General features: G+C 52.3%; 1 protein-coding gene across 5 annotated transcripts in view; it reads left to right on the forward strand.

Moving 5' to 3' along the window:
• Nucleotides 1-10,624: 10,624 nt before the first annotated feature.
• Nucleotides 10,625-25,395, forward strand: part of TLR5 (toll like receptor 5) — a 32,753-nt gene continuing 17,982 nt past the window's right edge. For 4 of the 5 annotated variants that reach the window (XM_036355041.1, XM_036355039.1, XM_036355042.1 and 1 more), the window contains exon 1: nt 10,636-10,685. The gene's annotated coding sequence lies outside the window, so the exon portion shown is untranslated. Of the gene's footprint in view, nt 10,686-25,395 lie in introns of all 5 variants that reach the window. The other variant, XM_036355040.1, reaches the window with a different exon arrangement.

Genomic DNA, 25,395 nt, shown 5'->3' on the forward strand with positions numbered 1-25,395 from the left:
GCTTCCGCCCTGTGTGGGGCCCCCCTGCTGCTTGCAGAACCGGCCTTACAGCTACTGGCCTGGGACACTCCCGGCTTCCAGGCCCCCTCGAAATGTGGCCGCCTTTCCCGCCCCTTTCAGCCTGCTCCCAGGCCTGACACCCCGTCTGTTGTCTGGGTGAAAGCGATGGGGCCCCATCACTCGAAGTGCATGGACGTCTGCCCAGGGACTGGACACAGCCGAAGGGACACAAACCACCAGGCAGTGGTGGCAGGGGGGTGGGGCGGGGTGCAGGTGACAATGAAGCACAGAAATAGGGGGTGCTCTTCTCCTGTTTTGGGGTCACAGTATCTCATTAGGGAGGGCTTGGCCCAGTCAAAATTCTTTTCTTGTTAAACACATCCTTAGACATCTTCGTTTGTGGCTACTATGAATGGGCTGTTTTTTTCCATTTCCCTTCCCAAAACATTTATTGCTATCATAAATCAAAACTTTATTTATCCACCTTTCTTACTAAATTCTCTTACTAATTTTAATATTGTTTTATTAAAATCGACTAGGTTATCTAGGCGCACGCTCGAAAATCTGTAAACAAAGATATTTTCCTTTCTTTCTGATACTTCGCTCAATTCATTCTCCTGGCTCACGCTCTTAGTTAAAGCTGCAAAGTCATGTGATCGACGGTGAAGACAGCAGCGCTCTGTCTTGCCCCTGATTTAGTAGAAACGACTTCGGCATTTTCCCGCTTAGTAAAATGTTTGATCTTGGTTCTTAGTAAATAGTCTTTATTCTGCTTAAGTCATTTCTGTCCACACTCGACAGGTTCTTAGAGGAAACCGGTAATGTGTACCTTTCAGATACATGATAGAACGACCTAATAGCTATGAAATTGGCTACATAAATGGCGAAGCATAAATCCTACTTCTATTTTCTCTGCAGCGGTACGAAGCTCATAAATTCTTTGTGGTTAGAAAATTTAAAACAATAGGAAACTCGGGGTAATTTCGGAATCGCCTAACTCCACCACCTTATGGAGAGAACCCACAACCAGGCTGTGCAGTCCACGTTTTATTTTATTTATTATTGTTGTTTAAGATCTCTTGTTTTTATCCTATCTCGGTTATTCGCGCTGTATTCCATTTCTAGAGCTGCGGTAACAAGTTACCACAAACTGGGTGGTTTAAAGCAACAGAAACGGACTCTCCGGCAGTTCTGGGGTCCAAAGTCAAGGTGGCCTCCCCAAGCATTTTATTTTATTTACTAGAGGCCCGGTGCACCAGTTCATGCACGGGTGGGGTCCCTCGGCCTGGGCGGCAATCGGGCCAATCGGGGCGTCTTGCCCAGTCTCGACAGGGGCCGGCCGGCTGGGGGGAGGGACTGGGGGAGGTTGGCTGGCCACAGGAGGTTGGCTGTGGGAGCACACTGACCACCGGGCCTGCTGTGTTGAGCATCTGCCCCCTGGTGGTCAGTGCCCATCATAACTACCAGCCGGTCATCCAGTCATAATGGTTGCTTAGGCTTTTATATATATATATATATATATATATAGATAGATAGATAGATTTTATTTTTAAAATATGTTTTTATAAATTTCTTATTCCTCTACCTCTCTCCTGCCTGCTGTCAGGAGTGACAGCTCTTGCCTCTCCACCCTCCCACTCACCCAGCTCCCTAACAAACATTCACTCAGCAAACATGTGCTGGACTTTGCTCTGGACACAGAAGGCAGAACAGGGTGGGCCCCACCCCCACCCCCACCCCCACCCCTACCCCCACCCTCTCTCTACAGCAGTGGTTCTCAACCTGTGGGTCGCGACCCCTTTGGCAGTCGAACGACCCTTTCATAGGGGTCGCCTAAGACCATCCTGCAGATCAGATATTTACATGACGATTCATCACAGGAGCAACATGACAGTGATGAAGTAGCAACAAAAATAATTTTATGGCTGGGTCACAACATGAGGAACTGTATTTAAAGGGCCAGAAGGTTGAGAACCACTGGCCTAGAGGAATGTCCCAGACTCAGCCACCACTTCATTTTTGAAGAGGAGAGAACCAGGATGTACAAACCTGGGGGAAGGACCCAGAGGGAATTTACCTGCTGCCTTTGAACTGTTTGCCAGCTACTACGCTTGAGGTGGAGCTTAGGTCACGGGTTCGAGACTTGCCCGCATCCTTCTCTGGACTTGCTCTCACCTACTCGGTCCCGCTCTGAGGGATGCTCTCAGGTGTGGTCCCTCCACGGACCTGGTGCTTAACGGCTCAGCATCTGAGTCTGTGGTGCCTGCTGCGTTTCTGAAGGGGAAGCCACAGCTCACAGGCTTTCTGTTTCTGTCCGCCAGGAGACAAATCCACGCAGACGCCGCCTCGCGCTCGCTAGCGGGGAACGCCGCATTGGTATGCGCCCTGCAAAGCCCAGGCCGGCTTTGAGCCGTGATTTGCATTTCTCCTTGCAGAGCTATTATCTAAGGAGGTTGGAGCTCGCTGTCGGTGGCGGGTTCGCGCTTAGCATTATATCAGCGGACGCCGGCAGGACCTGTGTGGTTCAGGGAGATTTCAAGGAGTCGGCAGGATGGCTTTCCGTAATTCCGTGACACTGGCTCCTGCAGAAAGGAAGACTGAACTCAACAGTAAGGCTTTCTCTAGACGAGAACCCCAGGAGAGAGGACGAAAACCCTCAGCCCCAGGATTTGGAGAAAATTAGCATCTGTAGGAGAGACAGGGGAGGACAGTGTCCGTCAAAGGTTATCTGCAAGTTGGTGAGACTCTTCCCCTGGTCCCAGGAGGGGGACATGTAAATATTTCACCAAGCGATGGGAGGCAGTGAGCAAGAGGACGGGACCAATTCTGGCCTGACAGTCACCCAGAGAAAGAGACGGGCTCGGTCTGAGTCGTGATAAAAGCATCCAGGCCCGTGTGGCTTCCCCACGTGGCTGCGGTGGCCACTGGTTTGGTTTATGAACTTGACTCAGCTGATGCCATCTGTCAGGGTCACCCTGAGAGCTCTCGGAGAAACGCAGGCTGTGGAGTTCTCTTTGCTTCATCCCTCTGTGCTGTCCCGGCTTAGCCACAAAGGATTTGAGGAGAACTGTGGGCTATGTGGGCGAGGGTGTGTGTGTCTGGTAACGGATGTTCTTGGGCCGAATGTGCCCAGAATATGCCAATCTGCACGCGGACTTGCTCCCCCACAGACACCTTGTTCTCTATGTCTCCCTTTGCCCTATGGTGAGTCTTATATCGCCAACCAGACTGTACATTCTTTAGAGACCGGACAGCATCTCAGACTTCAACAGTGTCTAGTTCCTGGCTCGGTGCCGGTTCCATAAATGCTACATAAACTTGAGCATGGCTTGTAGTAAGTATTAGTCTGCGTGGGCTGCTATAACAAAACCCCAAACGCTCTTCCTCTTCTTCTAAAGCCACAAACCGGTTGTGAGGACCCTCCCGCCCCCCGCCTTGTGACCTCATCTACTCTTCATCATCTCCTGAAGGCCCCATCTCCAAACAACATCACACTGAGGGGCCGGACTTCAATGTGGAGTTTGGGGGTGACACATGAAGTCCATAGCATTATAGTAATTGCTCTGGTCAGCTGCAGACCAGGGAGGCTGAGTGGGGAGGGAAGGGGAGAGGCCTGTGAAGGTCTAACTGAGATGCTTCGACACAGAAGGGGACTTTGAAGGAGGTGGACATCGAAGAAACAGCCACAGAGCAGAGCGAGAGAAGGAAATGCTTGAAAGGAAAGGCATCCATCCCCAATAGAGTGCTCTACCCAGAACATTCCGTAAGTTGTCTCCCTGCCTCAGGGACACACTCTGAGGGAGCAGATTTGCAGCACATCTTCTGGGCGTCCTGAGGCCGATCAGCGAGGGGCAACGGGCTCCACGGAGAGGCCTGTCCGTCTCCCCAGGCATCTGGCTTAGTCGTTTCTGATGCCCCTTCTTTGGGACCAGCACGCCCCATCATGCTTCCACTCCACTCCTGGCGGGGTGGGTGGGGGGTGGGAGGGGCGAGTGAGGGGGGTGCAGGATGTGACATTTTAAAGGTCTCTCCACTCAGAGTAGTTGATGTTACCCCTTGAGCATGAGGGTAGAGGTGGCCTGGCCGGCAGATTGTGGGAGCATGTAAAGCTCTCTGTAGGAGAGAAAAACCAGTGTGATTCAGTTTAAACAGGGAGGGAGGACAGAAATAGACATGGATTTCATGGGCTTCTCTCTCTCTTCTCTGTCTCTCTCTCTGTCACACACCCACTCACACCCTCTCACACACTCACACACACTCTCACATACACACACACATGCACACATAAGCATACACACATGCTTGGTCCAACACTCTCACAGACACACACATGCACACACATGCTCTCACACACACACTGACACACTCTTACACACACACATACACACACACTCACATGCACACACACTCACACACACGCACTTAGACTAGCTCACACACATTCACACACACTCACACACACATACACATACACACTCACTCTCACACACACACTCTCACATATATACACACACTCACACACACATACACACACACACACACACACACACACACACACTCAGACACGCACACCCCAGGGCATCTTGCTCCTCTCGGGGGCCCCCCTGCTTCCCAGTGTTATCCTCCACCCGCCTCTCCAGCTAATCCCCCTCGGGCACCCCTCCCCTCACTGGCGCTTTAGCTCCTCGGGGCCCTGCCCGCTCTGCGTTTAATTTCCCAGCCTGTCACGGCGCATGATTTCCAGGCGGAGGGAGCACAGAGTTCTTTAGAGGCTCCCGCCACCCTCCTCTCCAGCCCTCCCGGGGCTGCCAGGCTCCCGGGGACCCGCCATGCACACCGCACAGGGAGGGTGGCATCCTTCCTGGCCCGCGGGCCGCGATGCCGCACCTGCTCTAGGTGACACAGAAAGGGCAGATTCTCCAAGGGGTGACCGTGACCGGGGAGCTGCAAGGGCGGGCCGTTCTGTCCTGTTGTTTGTAGGAGTCATTTCTATGCGTGGCCGTTTGGAAAAGAATACCGGTTCAAGCAGGACTTGGCCGGCGCCCTGCCCGATGTCTGCATGTCTGCGTTCCCGTTTTATTCTCGGGTTTCCTTGCGAGCCTTCAGGACGCAGTGGCCTGACCATCGCTCTCCTCTCTCCCACCTCCCGATTTCTTGTTCTCGGATCCTCAGAACACAAGACGGGAGGTTGCGGAGTCGCGTGGCGTTCAAGTCCAGCCCTGTGTCCTGTCGGCCAGCTGTTTCCCCCTCCGCCCGCTCAGTTGCACAGCAGGCTCAGGGCGGTCCCTGCCTCCGGTGGCCGCCTCGGTCTGTACAGCTCAGCCGGGGCCCTGAGTGCTGGCCGTGGGCAGTAGTATCTCTGGGAAAGCAAGGTTCCGATGGCAGGACGAGGCCTCCTAGCATCATGGGGCGCCCAGGACCCCACTCCTTCAACACGGGGATGGATACCTGTGGCCAACACGGACCCTAATGCTCGAGGCCTGGCCTTTGTGATCCGAGGGCTGAATGGTGGCGGGAGGTGGGCAGGGGGTGTTAGGTGGGGGAATAAAGTTGCTGCTTAATGGCCAGTATTTTTAGGAAATAGAATAGAACAGAATGGAATAGAATAGGATAGAATAGAATAGAGCAGATTAGGAAATTTCAGAGTGCACTGCACATAATAAGAGGAGATACTGTTCCGTGTAACTTGTGTTGAGTGTGTGTGTGTGCATGCGTGCGTGCATGTGTGTGCATGCATTTACACGCGCGCGCGTGTGTGTGTGTGTGTGTGTGCTGAATACTGATATGAAATGCATTTTCTGGCTGGGTTACTGTCAGGGAAAGTTTGAGGAGCACTCCATCGGGGGTTGAAATGTGTACTGATCGCTGACTACTATGTCAGAGCAAATACACTTTTTTGCAACCACCCCAATGACCCCACACCGGGGAGCAGCAGATGCCCCTCCATCGCTTCAGTCCGGGGCAACGATATGAAACAAATTCCGAAAAATCTGCTTTCGTGACGCGGCAACTCCTCCCAGCACTGAATCCGAAACCCCCGTGGCTCCTAACCGGCCGCCTCTCCAGCGAATCGTCTCCAGCTGCTCCTGCCAGACCGTCCCCCTGGGGTTCCTTCCACCCGCCCAGGAGGCAAGCGCCCGCTTCTCTGTGCCCCAGGCCCTGCCCACATGTCACTTCCCTCCAAGGCTGTCCTCACTCGCAGACCACGGTGATGCCACCTTCCGGGGACGTCCCCACGGGGATCCCCGGTCACATGCTGTCCCCGGCCAGTTGCTGAATTGCTGCCTTAGAAACCACACTTCCCCCAACCCTCCCCCCTTCTAGACAACACCCCCCTCCCTCAGCACAGAGCTTTGGCGACTCACGTTGTGTCACTTGTATCAGTAGCGTGCCCCTTTCTCTAACCGCTGAGTTCTAGTCCACGGTGCCTGCCACTGTCTGTTTATCCACCTGCAATGAGTTTGCCAAATTGCAAAGTCTGCAGGAACAACCCTGCCCCCAGCCCCCACCCCAGGGCTGCCCTCGCTTCAGATAAGCTGGCGACACATTCGGGAGCCTCCACCACCAGCCTTGGGTGCAGTGATTTGCTAGAACAGCCCACAGACCTCGGGGAAGGGCTATAGTTAGAACTGCATTTGATTATAACAAAGATACACAGTAGAGCCATTCAAAGGTCCTGCCACATAGGGGAGATCTGGGAGGGTTTCAGACATGAAGTTTGCATGTCCTCGGGGAGGTGGTACCCTCCTGGTACTGGTGTGTGTGTGTGTGTGTGTGTGTGTGTGTGAGAGAGAGAGAGAGAGAGAGAGAGAGAGAGAGAGAGAATATGCATGGAGTATTGCCAACCCAGGAGCTCACTCAAACTGTAGAGTCCAGCGTTATTATTGGGGCTTGATCACATACTGACCCCTGGATGACCTCCAGGCTCTAGCCCTTCCCTGAGGTTGGTGCCTCTCAGAGACCAAATGTAAATCACATCGTCAGACTGTTGGGCGGCCAAGCCCCCAAGCAAACAAAGACAGGCCTACAAGCCTGGCCAGCGTGGCTCAGTGGTTGAGCATCGACCTATAAACCAGGAAGACACGGTTCAATTTCTGGTCAGGGCACGTGCCCGGGTTGCAGGCTCAATCCCAGGTAGGAGCACGTAGGAGGCAGCCGACCAATGATTCTCTCATCATCTCTCGCTCCCTCTCTTTGATATGGGGGGCGGGTATATATCTTTTCGAACCGTGTTTTCATTTTCTTCAGATAAATACCGGAAGTGGAATTGCTGGGTCAGATGGTAGCTCTGTTTTTAACTTCTTGAGGGACTTTCATGCTGTGACCCATCGTGGCTGCACCAATTCACATTGGCCCCAAGAGTTCACATCCTCGCCGACACTTGTTATTTGTTGATTCTTCGATAACAGCCGTTCTGCCAGGTGTGCGGCGAGATTGCCTTGTGCTTCTTATTTGCGTTTCCCTGATCATGACCGATGTTGAGCACCGTTTCGTACGTGTGTTACAGGCCATTCATTATCTTAATATTGACAACCGTCTGATAAGGTATGTATTATTCTTTCTGTTTACAGATAAGACACCGAGGTTTGGAGAGATTGACAACTCAGCCCAGGCAACCAAGCACCTGTACATTACACACCATTGTCTTCAGCTGCCCCGCCAGCATGGTGCTTGGCTCATAAAAGCATAAAAAATATTTATTGGCCAAAATGAATGAATGTCCCTGTTCCAATATACACTCTGATTATCTTTGCTTGGACAATAGCAGTAGCCTCCTAACTGGGCTTGAATCCTTTTTGTAAAAAAAATATCTTCTTATGGATTTCAGAGAGGAAGGGAGAAGGAGAGAGAGAGAGAAACATCAATGAGGAGAGAGAATCATGGATGAGCTGCCTCCTGCACGCCCCACACTGGGGATCGAGCCCGCAACCCGGGCATGTGCCCTGACCGGGAATCGAACCGTGACCTCCTGAATAATAGATCGATGCTCAACCACTGAGCCATGCTATCCCTTACCCCCTTCAGTCTGTACACGCCTGTTAGGGTTATACGTCTAATACACAGATACAAAGGTAAGATGTCACTCCATTTGCTTACCACCATCCACTGGGTCCCCAACCCCCACGGGCAGCCAGAGCAAAGTGTATGTGGATGGTCCCCTGAGGTCTGGCCCCCCCACCCTGGCGTACAACCCACATTCCATTTACACCAAACCAGCGGCAGATCCCCCCATGAGCTCCCTTCCTTCTCCCCTCAGTTCTTCTGCCAGGAATGCCCTTCCTCTGTCCCTGGAGCTGACAAAGTAACCATTATCTTTTCACCTGACTCTTGGGCGTCATCAAGTCCCGGATACAAGGGCTTCCGGGCAGCGGGACGTACGCGTGTTCTTGGAGCCCTTGTTGCATTATAACCATTTGTTTACATGTCCGCCCTCCCCTGCGGGCAGTGATCCTGACGGACGAATTGTATCCAGATCTGTCCCTTAGCAAGAACACAGGGTCTAGGGGTGAAGCTTAACTGTGCGGTTGTTGAACGCATGGTTCGTTTTTAAAAGTCCCTGTTAAACCCCGGGCCTGTACTTCCCTGAATCTTGTTTTGGTCGTTTGCCCTTTTAAAGGAACACAGTCACTAATGATGATGTTATAAGTTTATGTTGAGTTGTCATTTTTCCTTTGAAATGAAGGCTGCTAACATCACTCATTCATTTAATCAGTCCCCAACCAATATTTATTGGGGGACACTGTTCAGATACTAGATCTGATGTGGTGTACGGACCGGACACAACTCACTTCTTGTGAAACCGAGGTCTGGACTCTGGACTCTATCCTCAGTGGGTAGGGGAGCCCCTGACACAAACAGGGCAGCGACACAAACCCCTAAACCGGCCCTGCCTGTGGGCGCCTGGTCGTGCCCCAAGGCTGTGTGCCCTGCTCCGGGTTTTAATGGACAAAACTCAAGAGACAGCCCCTGGGCCCTGCCTGGCAAAGACGGCGTCAGCAGCCCCTCCTGCCACACGGGAGAGAGGTAATGGAAGCTCCTTTTAAGGGCCGCAGGTCGGAGACACCCTAAGCCGTCCTGGCCATTCAGGTTGAAACTGGCATGTCCCCAATGACCTCATCTGTTGACAGCCAGGGCCAGGTCGACAGGACCTGTGGGTCCGTGCAGGTCTGACATGAGTCTCTGGAGCCAGGTGGCTAGAACCCGTAACCACAGGCAGATGCAGCCCTGGGAGAGGGGGTGGGAAGTCCCTGGGAGCCCAGGACACCCCCTGGCATGTTCTTCCCTTGCCTGCAGGTTCCTGTGAGGCAGGCTCGGGCAGGGTAACAGGTGCCATGGACCAAGTTACCCTCGTGTGCTCTGGGTCCCACTGACAAAGGGGGGACCCCCGGTCTGCCCGCAACAAAGTGCAGTTTAGGGTCAGGTTCTGGCTGCAGAGGCTTCCAGCTCTCAGCGCACCCTGGGTGCTGGGTGCCCTTAGCAACCCTTCCCCTTAGCAACCCTTCCCCTCCACCCCGCACAATGGGTTTGGCATTGAGCGGGAGGCGGTGTCATCCCTGGGCATGCGGTCCTTGGAGACCTACTTGAGGCAATGGTCACTCGCACTGCAAGCGGCCAGCGAGGCGGGGAGCCCAGAACAGGAGAGGTGGGGAGCCCAGGAGACCCTAGGATGAGATCCGTGCGCTGTAAATAAGTGCCAGGCTTTGCTTAACGTCTCTTTCCCACCTGGCCTGGTCCTACCGCCAGCATCGCTGCCCGGGTGAGTGTGAGGGCAGCCTGTTCTGTGATGACACCTCTCAGAGGCAGGTTCCTGGGGGTGGGGAGTGTTCCCCTTTGCACCCCTATTCCAGGCCCCTCCCCCCCCTCCCCCCCACCAGTCTTACTCAAGGCAGAGCCATGTCTTTGGGTTTCAGCCAAGGAGCCACTGCACGGCTTCCTCACGGTCGCCTCTCTGACCCTTTGTCTGCTGCGTCCCTGGGAGCCAGGTTGCTGTCCTGTGACACGTGCCCTTTCCTGCAAACCCCAGGGGCGGGCGACTTGGGGCAAAGGAGAAAAGAGAAGGCGGGGCAGAAGGAACAGCCTGTCTCCTCCTGGGTTCTCCCGCCAATCTCCGGGTTTCTTCCTCAAATATCCCGGGCGCTGGCCGGAACCGGACACTCAGATCTCCAAATGCCGCTCGTTGGTGCAGCTGAAGGAGCGCCGCCCCGGGCATGGGGCCAAGTCCCTCCTCTGCCAGCTTCTGGCTGCGCCTCGGGACAGGTACTCCGGGTCCTGGGCCCGGGCACCCTCTGCAAGGGGGGGCGGGGTTGGAGCGGGAGGTTTGGGGGGGAGGAAGGGCAGGGGCGATCTGGCCTGGACACCTCCGTGTGTCCCTCTCGTGGCCGTGCCCCCCGCCCCCGCCCCCAGCCTCCTGCCCCCGAAACCCAGAGGGACCCTTGGCCCCGCAGCCGCAGGGCCTCCGGGGCGCGTCCCAGGCGCCCCGAGTGGGAATAGGCGGTCGCCCCAGGTCCGCCAGAGCGGGAACCGGCTACCTGGACGGCGGGGCGGGGCGGGGCGGGGCGGGGCGAGGGGCGGGGCCTGGCCGGGTGGGCGGGGCCGGCGGCTATTTCCCCGCGGGACCGACTGCGCCGCGGGCACCACGGGGACCGGCGAGCGGAGGCGGGGGCTGGCGGGGAGACCTCCCGGAGGTGAGCGCCCCGCAGCGCAGGCGGACGGGCGGGGCTTGGAGTCTGGGGGCCGGGCTGCCTGGGTCCGGCGTCCCTTTCCTTCTTGGGGCGTCTTGGGCTCTTTCAAGCCCCCAGCCGCGCACGGGGCGTCCCATGTCTGGACCGCGCTCTGCCCCGCCCCCGGGGGCCTCTTGGCGGTGTTGGGGGCCCCTAGGCGGTGTTGGGGAGTTTCTTGGCGGTGTTGGGGACCCCTAGGCGGTGTTGGGGAGTTTCTTGGCGGTGTTGGGGGCCCCTAGGCGGTGTTGGGGAGTTTCTTGGCGGTGTTGGGGGCCCCTAGGCGGTGTTGGGGAGTTTCTTGGCGGTGTTGGGGGCCCCTTGGCAGCGTTGGGGGACTCTAGGAGGTGTTGGGGAGTTTCTTGGCGGTGTTGGGGGCCCCTAGGCGGTTTTGGGGGTCCCTAGGCAGTGTTGGGGAATCCTTTGGTGGGGAGGGGGAAGCGGGAAGAATGTGGAGACCTTCTTTCTGCCCCAGCGGCTGGGACACCAGGCAGCTCAGCTGTGGAAATCTCTCGCTTTCCCACCTGGGAACCTCCCATCAGACTTTCTCCTCTTCACCTGGGAGGGGCAGGTGGGTTCACTCTCTTCCCTGGGAGTGGGCGACAGCGCCCCCAGCTGGGCCAGGGGAACCCCAAAGACCCCCAAAGTGCGGGGCTGTTCAGCGAAGGCCTTGGACCCCCCACCCCTGGCACAGGTAGAGCAGCGGCAGAGGCTCCAGGTCAGGGGTCCTCAAACTTTTTAAACAGGGGGCCAGTTCACTGTCCCTCAGACCGTTGGAGGGCCGGACTATAGTTTAAAAAAAAACCAATGAACAAATTCCTATGCACACTGCACATACCTTATTTTGAAATAAAAAAACAAAACGGGAACAAATACAGTATTTGTATTTGCATGTGGCCCGCGGGCCGTAGTTTGAGGACCCCTGCTCCAGGTAAACAGGGTTGGCCTCTGTCCTTAAAAAAATAAAAAATCGATGAAGGTGAGGGCCGGTGGCAGGGCCCTGGGACGACACTTTCGAGGGGCGAGGGTGGGCTTGGCTGGTGGTCTTGGGGTGAGGGCCGGTCCCACGAGGCTGCTGAGGCCACGGGGGAACGTGGATAGGGGGCTCTCTCCTTGTGGGGGGAGTAGCAGTCCCCTAAGGTGGGGACACCCATTTCCAGCACGTGACCCCCACAGCGGCTCCAGCCCAGTGTCGTCAGGCAGACGCCGTGGCTGAGCCGTGACCCGGTCAGGGCCATGCCCTGTTGGACGCTGAGTGCCTCTGGGCCGCCTTCCTCTCGCTCGGGGCCTGGGAGAGGGCATTCGTGGTGACCTGGGGTTGTTCGGGTCAGCTGCCCGGGAGCCGCCGGGACCTAGCCAGTCCTGTGGCCTGATCACTTATCCCTACATGTCCTCGGCCAGCCCGAGCCCTGGGAGGGGGCCCACGGTCTCTTGGTCTCCCTGGCCGCGGCCGCCTCGCCCTTGCACACAGAACCCAGGGGCCCGCAGCCGCCCAGGGTCCGAGGAAGCCAAACCCTGGGTGGTGGGGGTGGTGGGGTTGTGGGGAGGGCCCAGGCTGAGGTCCCAACCAGGCGCATTTGAACAATCAGTGTGACCACTCCGGGCACTGGGCCTGCCTGGCACCCCCATCCTGAGCGATGTCGGGGTCATCCCCTCGGGGCGGGCGTGACCGCTCTGAGCAAAGCAGCGGCTTTGAGGTTGCAGAGCTGCCAGGCTTTGTTTGTTTCGGAGGAACTTGGGTCCAGCTTCCAGAGCCGCCTCGCTGACCCTGCGCAGGGAAGTTGTGTCGAAATCAAAACCGGCCTGTTTGTGTGTCTCTGCCTGCTGCGGACTCCGCAAGCAGGAAACCCCGGGGTGCGTGTGAACTGAATCCGGTGTGTCTGTTTCGTGTTAGTTTTTGTGGAAAAGAATGCAGAGGGCAGATCCACATCTGGGGTCAGGCCTCAAGCTTCTGGGGTCCCCGCGCTGGGTATGCAGCCCCCACAGAGCCTAGGCCGGGTGTGCTCGGCTGCAGGGGACCAGCTCCAGTGGGAGGCACTGTCCCTGCCCTCCAGAAACTTCCAGGTTTAGGCGGGGAGACAGACCCGGCGCCGGTGAAACCGGTGAGCGCCATGCAGTGGGAAAGTCTGTGGTATCACCTGCTGTGGGAAGCAGACAGCTGGCCGGGCTGGAGAGAGGGCCCAGAGCTGCTAGCTAGCCTAAGAGGCGTTTAACACCACAGGCAGGCTGTAACCGGTTTGGCTCAGTGGATAGAGCATCGGCCTGCCAACTGAAGGGTCCCGGGTTCGATTCCAGTCAAGGGCATGCACCTTGGTTGCGGGCACATCCCCAGTAGAGGGCGTGCAGGAGGCAGCTCATGGATGTTTCCCTCTCATCGATGTTTCTGACTCTCTATCCCCCTCCCTTCCTCTCTGTAAAAAATCAATAAAATATATTTAAAAAAACAAACAAAAAACCATAGGCAGGCTGTAACCGGTTTGGCTCAGTGGATAGAGCTTCGGCCTGCGGACTGAAAGGTCCCAGGTTCGATTCCGGAAGTGGTTCTCAACCGGTGGGTTGCGACCCCTTTGGCGGTTGAACGACCCTTTCACAGGGGTCGCCTCAGACCATCCTGCAGATCAGATATTTACATGACGATTCATCATAGTAGCCACGAAAATAATGTTATGGTTGGGTCACAGCATGAGGAGCTGTATTTAAAGGGCCAGAAGGTTGAGAACCACTGGATTCCGGTCAAGGGCATGTACCTGGGTTGCGGGCACATCCCCAGTAGGAGGTGTGCAGGAGGCAGCTGATCGATGTTTCTCTCTCATCGATGTTTCTAACTCTCTATCTCTCTTCCTTCCTCTCTGTAAAAAATCAATAAAATATATATATAAAACCACAGGCAGGGACAGGGTCCGGCCCAGGAAGGAAGCCTGGGGCTTATAAGGAAGCTCTGCTCCGAACAAGCAGGGGACTTGCCACCTTCCAGAGACAGCCCCGCCTTCCTGCCTCCCCTCCTGCTCTGTCTCCTGTCACTCATGTCCCCTGCCACCCTGGCGGGGTCTTTTTTGCACGCCTCTCTCTCTGCACACCCTCTCCTGTGCTGGGATGCTGTTGGGGAACCCTCTACCTTTGTTATTGTTCATCCTCACCCGAGGATACTTTTCCCGTTGACTGATGGAAGGGAGGGCTAGAGACAGAGAGAGAAACATCAATGTGGACACATCCATTGGTTGCCTCCCTCACCCTCCCCTACCGAGCCTGCAACCGAGGTACATGCCCTTGACTGGAATTGACTAGGGCTCGTCTACCTTTAAATTTTTTTTTCTTACTAATTGAATTGATTGGGGTGACATTGGTCAATAGGAACATAGGCGTCAGGTGTGGGTTTCTGTGTTACAAGATCTGTATGTTGCACCGCGTGCCCACCACCCAAAGGCGAACCTTCTCCTGTCGCCATAGCTTAGGGCCCCCTTCTCCCCGCACCCCCTTCCCTGTGACAACCACCACACTGCTGTTTGTGTTCACAAGTTTCAGTTGTATATCCCACGTATGAGTGAAACCATAAGGTTCTTAGGTATTTCTTATTTCATTTTGCATAATGTTCTCATGGTCCATCCATGTTGTCGCCGATGGCACTATTTCATCCTTTCTCATGGCTGAATACTGTTCCACTGTGATATGCACCACACCTTCCGTATCCCGCCCTCTATCGAGGGGCGCTTTGGCTGTTTCCATGTCTTGGTCACCGTGAATAATGCTGCAGTGAACACAGGGGTGCATATGTCTTTGTGAACAATACATGATTTCGAGTTTTTCGGGTATCTACCCAGGAGTGGGGTGGTTGGGTCGTATGGTAGCTCTGTTTTTAATTTTGCGAGGAATCGCCAGCCTGCTTTGCACAGTGGTTGTACCGTCTGCATTCCCACCGGCAGGGAGTGAGGGTTCCTTTTTCCCACAGCCTCTCCAACACTTGTTGTTGCTTGTCTTGTGGATAATGGCCGCTCTAACAGGTGTGAGGTGGTATCTCATTGTGGTTTTAATTTGCATTTCCCTGATTGCCAGTGAGGTTGAATATCTTTCCATATATCTATTGGCTGTTCCTATGTCTTCTTGGGAGAGGTGCATTTTCAGGTCCTCTCCCATTTTTTGATTGGATTGTTTGGCGTTGAGTTTTATTAGTTTTTTAAAATATATTTTGGAAATGAAACGTTTATCGGAGCTACTGTTTGCAAATATCATCTCCCATCTGGTTGGCTGCCTGTTTTGTTGTCCTTTTCTTTTGCTGTGCAGAAGCTTTTTAGTTTGATGTAGTCCCATTCATTTATTTTTGCCTTTTTAAAAAGTATATTTTTATTGATTTCAGAGAGGAAGGGAGAGGGATAGATAGATAGAAACATCAATGATGAGAGAGAATCATTGATCAGCTGCCTCTTGCACGCTCCCTCCTGGGGATCGAGCCTGCAACCTGTGCATGTACCCTTGATGGAATTGAACCCAGGACCCTTCAGTCCACAGGCCAAGGCTCTATCCACTGAGCCAAACCAGCCAGGGCTATTTTTGCCTTTACTTCCCTTGCCTTTGGGGTCAAGTTCATAAAATGTTCTCTACGACCCAGGTCCATATGTTTGGCACCTATGTTTTCTTCTGTGTGACTTATTGCTTTGGGTCTTATGTCTAGGCCTTTGACCCATTTTGAATTAATTTTTGTACATGGGGACAAACTACACTGAGTGGCCAGATTATTATGACCGGTCAGACTATTATGACTATCCATCAGTACTTCGTTGGGCCACCTTTTGCCTTCAATAAGAAGAATCGCTGCAGTATTGAAGGCAACAGGTGGCCCAGCGAAGTACTGATGGGTGGTCATAATAGTCTGGCCCATCATAATAATCTGGCCGGTCACTGTATAATCCAACTTCTTTCCTTTGCATGTGGCTTTCAGTTTTCCCAGCACCGTTTATTGAAGAGACTATCTTTACTCCAATGTGCATTTCTGGCTCCTTTGCAGAAAATTATCTGTCCATATACGTGTGGTTTTATAGCTTGATCTATTCTGTTCCATTGATCTGTGTATCTGTTTCTCTGCCAATACCATGCTGTTTTGATTATCGTAGCTCTGTAGTGTAATTTGAAGTCAGGTAGCGTGATACCTCCAGCTTCATTCTTTTTTCTCAGAATTGCTTTGGCTATTCGGGGTCTTTTGTGGTCCCATACAAATCTGATGAATTCTCTTTCTTTAAAAAGTGACATTGGGGATTGCATTAAATCTGTATATTGCTTTGGGTAATATGGCCATTTTATGTTGATTCTTCCAATCCATGAACACGTTATATCTTTCCATTTTGTTGTCTTTTTCAATCTCTTTTAATAATGCTTCATAATTTTCAGTATATAGGTCTTTCGCATTCTTTGTTAGGTTTTTTCCTAGGTATTCTTTTGGTCGCTATTGCAAAAGGAATTGTTTTTTCCATTTCTTTTTCTGAAGTTTTGTTGTTAGTATACGAGATGGTGATGGATTTTTGCACATTGATTTTGTATCCTGCAAACTGTATTTGTTTATTGTTTCTAATAGTTTTTATTTTATAGAGTCTTTAGGGTTTTCTATGTACAGAATCATGTTGTCTACAAAAAATGACAGTTTGACTTCTTTTCTATTTGGATGCCTTTTATTTCTTTCTCTTGCCTTGTTGCTCTGGCTAGGACTTCCAGCACTATGTTGAATAGGAGTGGTGAGAGTGGACCTAACGGTTTGGCTTAATGGATAGAGTGTCAGCCTACGGACTGAAAGGTCCCAGGTTCAATTCCCGTCAAGGGCATGTACCTTGGTTGCGGGCACATCCCCAGCAGGGAGTGTGTAGGAGGCAGCTGATCGATGTTTCTCTCTCATCGATGTTTCTAACTCTCTATCCCTCTCCCTTCCTCTCTGTAAAAAAAATCAATAAAATATATTTTTTAAAAAAGGAGTGGTGAGAGTGGGCATCCTTGTCTTGTGCCTGATCTTAGGGGAAAAGCTTTCAGTTTTTCGCCATTGAGTATGATATCAGCTAAGGGTTTATCATATATGGCCTTTATTATCTTGAGGTACTTTTTTTCTTTGTCATTTTTGTAAAATTACAAAGCATAATTAAGATCCCCTGGTGTGGGGATTTTTGTGTGTGGTTGCTATTTTATTGAGTGTTTTAATCATAAATGGATGTTGTACCTTATCAAATGCTTTTTCTATGTATAAGATAAACATGATTATATTTAAGATCATATGTGTTTATCCTTTCTTCTGTTAATGTGGTGTATTACGTTGATTGATTTGCGAATGTGGCACCCCTGGAGTGACTCCCACTTGATCGTGATGTATTATTTTTTGGATGTGCTGTTGTACTCTAGCTGCTAGTATTTTGTTTAGGATTTTTGCATAGTATTCATCAGGGATACTGGTCTGCAGTTTTCTTTTTTGTGTTAACTTTGCCAGGTTTTGGTATCAGGGCTATATTGGCCTCATAGAATGTGTTAGAAAGTATTGCCTCTTCTTTGATTTTTTGGGAGAGTTTGAAAACGATAGGTTTCAATTCTTCTTTGAACGTTTGGTAGAATTCACTGGGGTGAAGCCATCTAGTTCTGAACTTTTGTTTTTGGGGATATTTTTGATGGTTGTTTCAATTTCCTTACAGCTGATGGGTCTATTTAGATGTTCCAATTCTTCATGAGTTAGTCTTATGAAGATAACCTATTTCTGGGAACTGAGCCATTTCTTCTAGGTCCGTGGTTGGCAAACTGCGGTTCATGAGCCACATGCGGCTCTTTGGCCCCTTGAGTGTGGCTCTTCCACAAAATACCACGTGCGGGCGTGCACGTACAGTGCGATTGAAACTTCGTGGCCCATGCACAGAAGTTGGTATTTTGTGGAAGAGCCACACTCAAGGGGCCAAAGAGCCGCATGTGGCTCGAGAGCCACAGTTTGCCGACCACTGGTCTAGGTGATTGAAGATGGTGGCATATAGTCTTTCATAATATGCTAGTACGATCCTTTGTAGATCTGTGATGTCTGAGGTGACGTCTCCTCTCATTTCTGATTTTGTTTACATGGGTCTGTTCCCTTTTTTCTTAGTGAGTCTAGCCAGGGGTTTGTCCATTTTATTAATCTTTTCAAAGAACCAGCTCTTTGTTTTATTGATATTTTTTTTGTATAGTCTTTTTGTTCTCTCTTTCATTTAATTCTGCTCTGTTTATTATTTCCTTTCTCCTGCTGACTTTGGGTTTTTCTTTTTCTAGTACTTTAAGATGTGCTGTTAGGTTGTTTACCTGGGGTTTCTCTTATTTCTTGAGATAGGCCTGTAATGACATACACGTCCCTCGTATTACAGCTTTCGCTGCATCCCAGAGGTTTTGCTATGTTGTATTATCATTCTCGTTTGTCTCCATATATCTTTTGACCTCATTTTTTATTTCTTCTTTGACCCCGTCATTTTTTAGTACCATGTGGTTTAATCTCCGCATTTTGTGGGTTTCCTTACTTCCTTTTCTAACTGCAAGGCAGCGTGGTCAGAAATATGGTTGGTATCATGTCAATCGTTTTGAATTTGTTGATACTCGTTTGTGCCCCAACATATGGTCTGTCCTTGAGAATGTCCCATGTGCGCTGGAGGAAAATGTGTGATCTGACGTTCTGGGATGAAATATTCTGTAAATGTCGATTTTGTCCATTTGGTCTAGTGTTTCATTTAAGCCGATATTTCTTGATTGATTTTCTGTTTGCTTGATCTGTCTAGAGCTGTCAATGGAGCATTAAGGTCTCCAGCTATGATTGTGTTTTGATCTGTTTCTCCCTTTAGTTCTGTGAGTAGTTGTTTTATATATTTCGGTGCTCCCTGATGGGGGACAAATATATTAAGAAGGGTTATGTTTTCTTGATGTCGTTCCCTTTATCATTATAAAGTGTCCATCTTTGTCTCTTGTAATCTTTGTTGTCATGAAATCTATTTTGTCAGCTGTAAGTATGGCTACTCCTGCTTTTTTGTGGATGTTATTTGCTTGGAGAATCGTTTTCCACCCTTTTACTTTGAATCGACCTTTATCTTTGCTGCTTAGACATGCCTCTTGTAGGCAGCATACGGTTGGGTTTTTGTTTGTTTGTTTTTTAATTGATTTCAGAGAGGAAGGGAGAGGGAGGCAGAGATAGATACATCAATGATGAGAGAGAATCATGGATCAGCTGCCTCCTGCACATGCCACACTGGGGATCAAGCCCGCAACCCGGGCATGTGCCCTTGACTGAGAATCAAACCCTGACCTCCTGGTTCAGAGGTCAATGGTCAATCACTGAGCCACACCAGCCGGGCTGGTTTTGTTTTCTGATCTACTCTGTTGCTCTGGGCCTGTTTGCTGGCGAATTCAGACCATTTACACTTGGGTAATTATTGGTGTATGAGGATTTCCTACAGCCGTTTTGTCTGTTGCTTTCTGGTAGCTCTGTGCCTCCACTGGCTCTTTTCCTTTATGCTTCTGTCTGTTGGGTTTTTTTTGTTGTTGTTCAGTGGTATTCCATATTTCCTTCCTCTGTGTCCTCTTTTTTTAAGCTATGTGCCCTGGTGTGGGGATTTTTGTGTGTGGTTGCCATGAGGCTTATAAAAATGAAGTTGCAGCCCTAACCGTTTGGCTCAGTGGATAGAGCGTCGGCCTGCAGACTGAAGGGTCCCAGGTTCGATTCCAGTCAAGGTCATGTACCTTGGCTGCAGGCACATCCCCAGTGGGAGATGTACAGGAGGCAGCTGATCGATGTTTCTCTCTCATCGATCTTTCTAACTCTATCCCTTTCCTTCCTCTCTGTAAAAAAAATCAATAAAATATATTTTAAAAAATGAAGTTGCATATACACCATAGTTTCTCCCACATTTGAGTGCATCCGACCTTCATCTTCCTTTGCCAGTTCAGACCTTCGCCCCTTCCCCTTGTATGTTTTTGTTGCTGCAAATTCTCCTCACCTACTTGGCGCCGCGGGCATGGGTGACGTGTTGTTATTGGGAATGTAAGATTAGACAGTTGGGTCCAGCTAAACCCCGAGGCCTTGAGGAGTCTGAGTCTAACGCAGTGGCAGTACTCAGACCCTTAGCGGCCCCCACTGCCCTCAGGACGGGATGCACGGTCCTCCTTGATGGGGCCCCAGGGTACCCTCTCCGGCCTCAGCTCCCACCCGCTCCCGCCTTGACCTCACATCCTGCCTTCTGAGCCATCGGGGCCTCAGCTCCCTCCTCTCCCCTGGCCATGCCGTGGCGCAGCCCCTGCCAGGAGTGCCCGCTGCCAGCTCTAGTTTATTCCTGATGCTCAGGGCTCGGTGTCTCTGCCCCGGGTGCGGAGGTGCCCTGGGCTGGCTGTGTGTCCACTTCTGCTCCACAGCCTGGTGCATGTCCTCCAGCAGCGTCACCCCCCCGCCCCCCACCCGTGGGTGCCTCCCTGCTCAGGACTGAGCTCTCCAAAGGCGGTGCTTGGCTGTTTCCTTACAAAGCCCCTTGGCTAACATCTCCCCGAGAGAGTCCCCAGTATACACAGATCCGATGGACGATGCAACCAGGGTAAGGAAAACGGAAAAGGAAGGACAGCTCTGGAGGCGTTCGGAATGGAGACAAACAGGACTTGGCGGTTAGTTGCAGAAGGAGAGTCAAGAAGAAGGGAGGCGGGTGGAGGTGGTGGCACACGTGACCTGGGTCCCTGGCGAGGGAGGGGTCCGCTCCCGCCTGGCGTGCAAAACGTTTCTGTTTTTCAGAAGATTTCCCAAATTCAAAATATTATTAAGTCACAATGGGGCTCATTGAATCTGAGGTTATAAAGGGACACCCAGATAAGGGTGCCCTTTAATCAGCCGAAATACCCACATACTTTGAGTACCCGTGAGGTCAGGGCTTGAAGGAGATTTGGGGAGCAGAGCAGGAAGGTCCCACTTGTGAAAGCAAGTGTGTCCACTGAGGGAAGAAGCATAAGCCAAGATCAAGGTCCTGGGGAGAACAGACAAGCTATGGGGGAGGGGTGGGAGCGGGAGAAGGAAAGGAACTGGTGGGAAACACAGCCAGAAAGCTAGGAAGAAAACCAGGGACCCCAGGGGAGAGAGATTCCAAGAAGAACTGGGCAGCCAGCCCTGGCCGGATGGCTCAGTTGGTGGGAGCATCACCCTGTGCACCAAAAGGTTTAGGGTTTTTTTGTTTGTTTTGTTTTGTTTTTTAAATATATTTTATTGATTTTTTTACAGAGAGGAAGTGAGAGGGATAGAGAGTTAGAAAGATCAAGGAGAGAGAAACATTGATTAGCTGCCTCCTGCACGCCCCCTACTGGAAATGTGCCCGCAACCAAGGTACATGCCCTTGACCTGAATCGAACCTGGGACCCTTCAGTCCACAGGCTGATGCTCTATCCACTGAGCCAAACGGGTCAGGGCAAGGGTTAGGGTTTGATCCCTGCTCGGCACATATGGAAAGCAACCGATCGGTGTTTCTCTCTCACATTGATGCTTCTCTCTTTCCTCCCTTCCTCCCTCTCTAAACAATCAATAAAAACATACCCCTGGGTGAGATTTAAAAATATATATATATAGATGGTGAAAGCTGTCCGTGCGAAAAAGAGAAGGGGAGGTGCAGACAAGAATAGGCCAGAAGGAGGCGGCCTTCAAGAGGGTCGCTCCCCTGGGAAAGCCAGATCTCACGGGGTCAGAAAGAGGCTAGTGAATGGACAGGGGGAACCTGGGGTGGAATCTTTCAGCGTCAGGTCCGAGGAATGTGGCCACGAAAGAAAGGATAGCCTGTCTCAGCAGGAAGTGGGAGTGGACGTGGACGTGTCAAGGGAAGACCACAGAGATCTGCCCACGGTGGGAGAGAGAGAGGAGGCCATCGGTGCTGAGGAACTTGGATGAGTGCCCCTCTCTCCACATTTGACTGTGTTTCATGTCAACTTCCCTCCTCTCCGTCCCCTCCCACGCAAATGTCCCAGAGAACTTGGACTTTGGGTAACGGCCAACATCATGGAGTTGCTAAATGCAACGCTAGGATGTCGCAATGCCGAGAGGATTGGCTCTCAGCTCTCTGGCCCGAGCTTGACTCAGACACCCTCAAACTTGACTTTTCCTTCCCACGGCGGCTGGCCAGACATTTCCTCCTTTGCTGTGCACAGGTTAATACCAGCAAACATGCCAGTAGCATTGACTCTGAGCCAGTCGCTGTTCTGAATGCCTGTGAGTGGGTGTTGTTCTTAGTCTCATTTTTTCAGATGACAAAAGGCAAGTTCCAGGTAGATGAATGGGCCTGTTCCTGTCGCTACCGCAAGATTCATAGTCCCGCCCTGCTTACAGCATGGCTTGTCCAAGGCCACCAAGCCAATGATCTCTCTGGACCCAGTTCCACTGGGGGCTAGACTGGCTCTCACGGTCAGTAAGCAATCGAATAGTCAACAAGTAACCTGCTACGTGCAAAGCATTGCAAGGGACCCCAAAATATGAGCTGCGTGTCTCATTCAATCTTCAGAACCCCTCCGTTTTGCAGACAGGGAAACCCAGGCAGCATTTGAGCTCAAACTGCCGTAATCAAGGCAGGAATTAGCCCTTTCAGCCCTTGAGTGGTCTGAGCTCCTCCTCACCCTGGTCAGAGACATAACTGGTTCTGGAGACACATGCTCCCCAACTTAGGATTTTTTTAAAATATATATTTTATTGATTTTTCTACAGAAGCAAGGGAGAGAGATAGAGAGTTAGAAACATCGATGAGAGAGAAACATCGATCAGCTGCCTCCTGCACACCCCCCACTGGGGATGTGCCCACAACCCAGGTACATGCCCTTGACTGGAATGGAACCTGGGCCCCTTCAGTCCGCAGGCCGACGCTCTATCCACTGAGCCAAACCGGTTAGGGCCTGAGTTGGGATTTCTTGACTTTACGCTGGTGCAGACAGCCGTTCTGTCTTTCACTTCCGGTACAGTGGTCAATGAATGACAACAGGCAGTCAGGACTTTGTTACAACAGGGGCTTTGTGTTAGGTGGTGTTGCCCAACTGTGGGCTGCTTAAGGGTTCTGAGCACCGGTCAGGTGGGCGGGGCTGAGCGATGGTGTTTGCTAGGCTGGGTGCATTAAGTGCGTGTTCGGCTTACGGTGGGCTTGTTGATGGATTTGTTGTAGGCGGCGGGAAGGGCACCAGTGGCCTGACCGGTGGGGCAGCAACCTCAATACTTGGGTTCTGGATAGGACAGAACTCAGAGCGAGACCCAACCTGTAAGAGAACATTTATTGGGTAAAAACTGCAGAGGTACAGAAAGGAATTCCCAGAAGCAGTGGGCTTAGGAAATAAGCTATATAGAGGTAAAGGCAGGCCCTTGGAGCTTTGGGAGTGAGGAAGCCAATGGTAAGTGCCTGGGGGGGGCGGGGAGGGGGGCGGGGGGAGGGAAAGGCATGGGTGTGCTCCCTGGAGGGAGAGGCACTGGGTCCTCTGTCCTAAGGGTGTGTTTTTTTTTTTTAATTATATATATTGATTTCAGAGAGGAAGGGAGAGGGAGATAGAAACATTAATGATGAAAGAGAATCATTGACCGGCTGCATGCTTCACACTGGGGACTGAGCCCACAACCCAGGCATGTGCCCTTGACTGGAATCAAACCCAGGACCCTTCAGTCCACAGGCCAACACCCTATCCACTGAGCCACACCAGCTAGGGCTGCCCTGGCGTTTTAAGGGCAGAGATTTTAGGGGAGGTCCCAGGAAAGCGCTTAATAGAACAGTCAGCGGCTTTCCAGGTGTGTCCATCGGGGCTGTGGTCTCCTCTGATTGGCCGGCACCAGGGCAGGGGTCGCTACTCCCTGCAGCTGCCCCTGATGTCAGCCGGCCGGGACTGGTTTTGTTGCTTCTCTGGGCCCGGAGCTGAACCACAACTGAGGCCCACACGTTACCCAACGTCCAAATGAAAGGGTAGAGCGTATGCATCTCCAACCAGCTCAGGTGTGCAAGAAATCCCACCTCTCCCTTTCTTGTCTTGCTATCAACATTAGTTTGAAGCCTCTGGCAGGACTAGAAACCACTGCGGTACCACCCTTTGGTGTCCCTTGTGGGTGTTACGCATTGTCAGGACCTGGGGCAGAGCAGGGGGGGGGGGGGGTAGATCTTGCTCACCAGGCTGGTCTGCGCGTTGCCAGTCAGCACACCCTCGCCCCACTCCCCGCCCCTCCTGCCTCCTCACACAGCCAAACCCTGAGGTCGTGCCAAAGTCCTGTCCTCCTGGGACCCATAGACCTGCTTTCACTTCCCGTTTCTTGGAGCCTCTGGGCTGTCCCTCCACCCCTCCCTTCCTCCCTGCACCTCCTGGAAAGCTCTGAGTCCTTGATCTAAGGCCAAGTTGTGAAAGGCAAAGCCAGGAGAGCCCACAAACTCATTCTGGGTGTAGTCCTGCCTCGTACCTGGCCAGGGGCAGTGCATGGGGAGAAGGGAAAGGGGGGAGGGAGATTTCTACCCACAAAGTATTATTTGCCCCCAAAGCAATCCCCTCTGAGAGTAAATCCTTGGGGGAGTTTGTGGGGGGGAGGTGGGCGTAGAGGTAGATGTGCTTCCTAAGGCCCGGGTATAGATGGATCCGTTTTATTGATTCATTTTATTGGTACATTCATCGTATGACTTCCCACTAGATATTTTCACCATCTTCTCTGACAGACTTGCACATTTGCCAAGAGGGAGGGTGACGAGTGTGCTCCTAGGACAGCGGTTCTCAACCTGTGGGTCGCGACCCCTTTGGCGATTGAACGACCCTTTCACAGGGGTCGCCTCAGACCATCCTGCATATCAGATATTTTCATGACGATTCATCACAGTAGCAACATGACAGCTATGAGGTAGCAACGAAAATAATGTTATGGTTGGGTCCCAACATGAGGAACTGTATTTAAAGGGCCAGGAGGTTGAGAACCACTGTCCCAGGAGGAGTGTGCCCGGGTCTGACTGCCGTCACACGCTCAGCAAGTCTCATTAGACTTTACGGGTCCATCCGGCTCACCCGCGCCATTGCACACACGCAGACACAGGACAAGGGACCAGCCTTGTCAGGGCGCCCAGACGATGGCGGAGGGGGCTGGGGCCCAGGTTTCCCCCTCCCAGCCCAGTGCTTTTTCTTTTTTTAAAATATATTTTTATTGATTTCAGAGAGGAAGGGAGAGAGAGAGGGGGAGAGGGAGAGAGAGAGAGAGAGAGAGAGAGAGAGAGAGAGAGAGAGAGAGAGAGAGAGAAACATCAATGTTGAGAGAGAATCATTGATCGGCTGCCTCCTGCATGTCCCCTACTAGGGTTCGAGCCTGTAACCCGGGCATGTGCCCTGACCGGGAATCGAACCCTGACCTCCTGGTTCATAGGTCGATGCTCAACCACTGAGCCACGCCGGCCAGGCCCAACCCAATGCGTTTGCCAGGATCCCAGGCATCCTGGCAGTGACACCCATAGGAAGTTGGAGCCAAGTCTCTGGCTGACTCCACCCCCCTCAGAATGGGGCTCAGCCACCTGGGCAGCCTGCCCAGGGCAGATTCCACGCTCCAGCCACCTCCCTGGGGGCCCGGAACCTGGGCACAGGGCAGGACTGGTGCTTCCAGCAGGGGTGTGGGCCCCAGCCCTCCCTGGCCCTGCGCATGGCGCAGCCAATGGGATCATCTTTCCTCCTCTGCACCCAGCAGGCACGGAGACCCTGG

This window comes from Myotis myotis, unplaced genomic scaffold (genome assembly GCF_014108235.1).
Source record: "Myotis myotis isolate mMyoMyo1 unplaced genomic scaffold, mMyoMyo1.p scaffold_m19_p_21, whole genome shotgun sequence".
NCBI lineage: Eukaryota > Metazoa > Chordata > Mammalia > Chiroptera > Vespertilionidae > Myotis > Myotis myotis.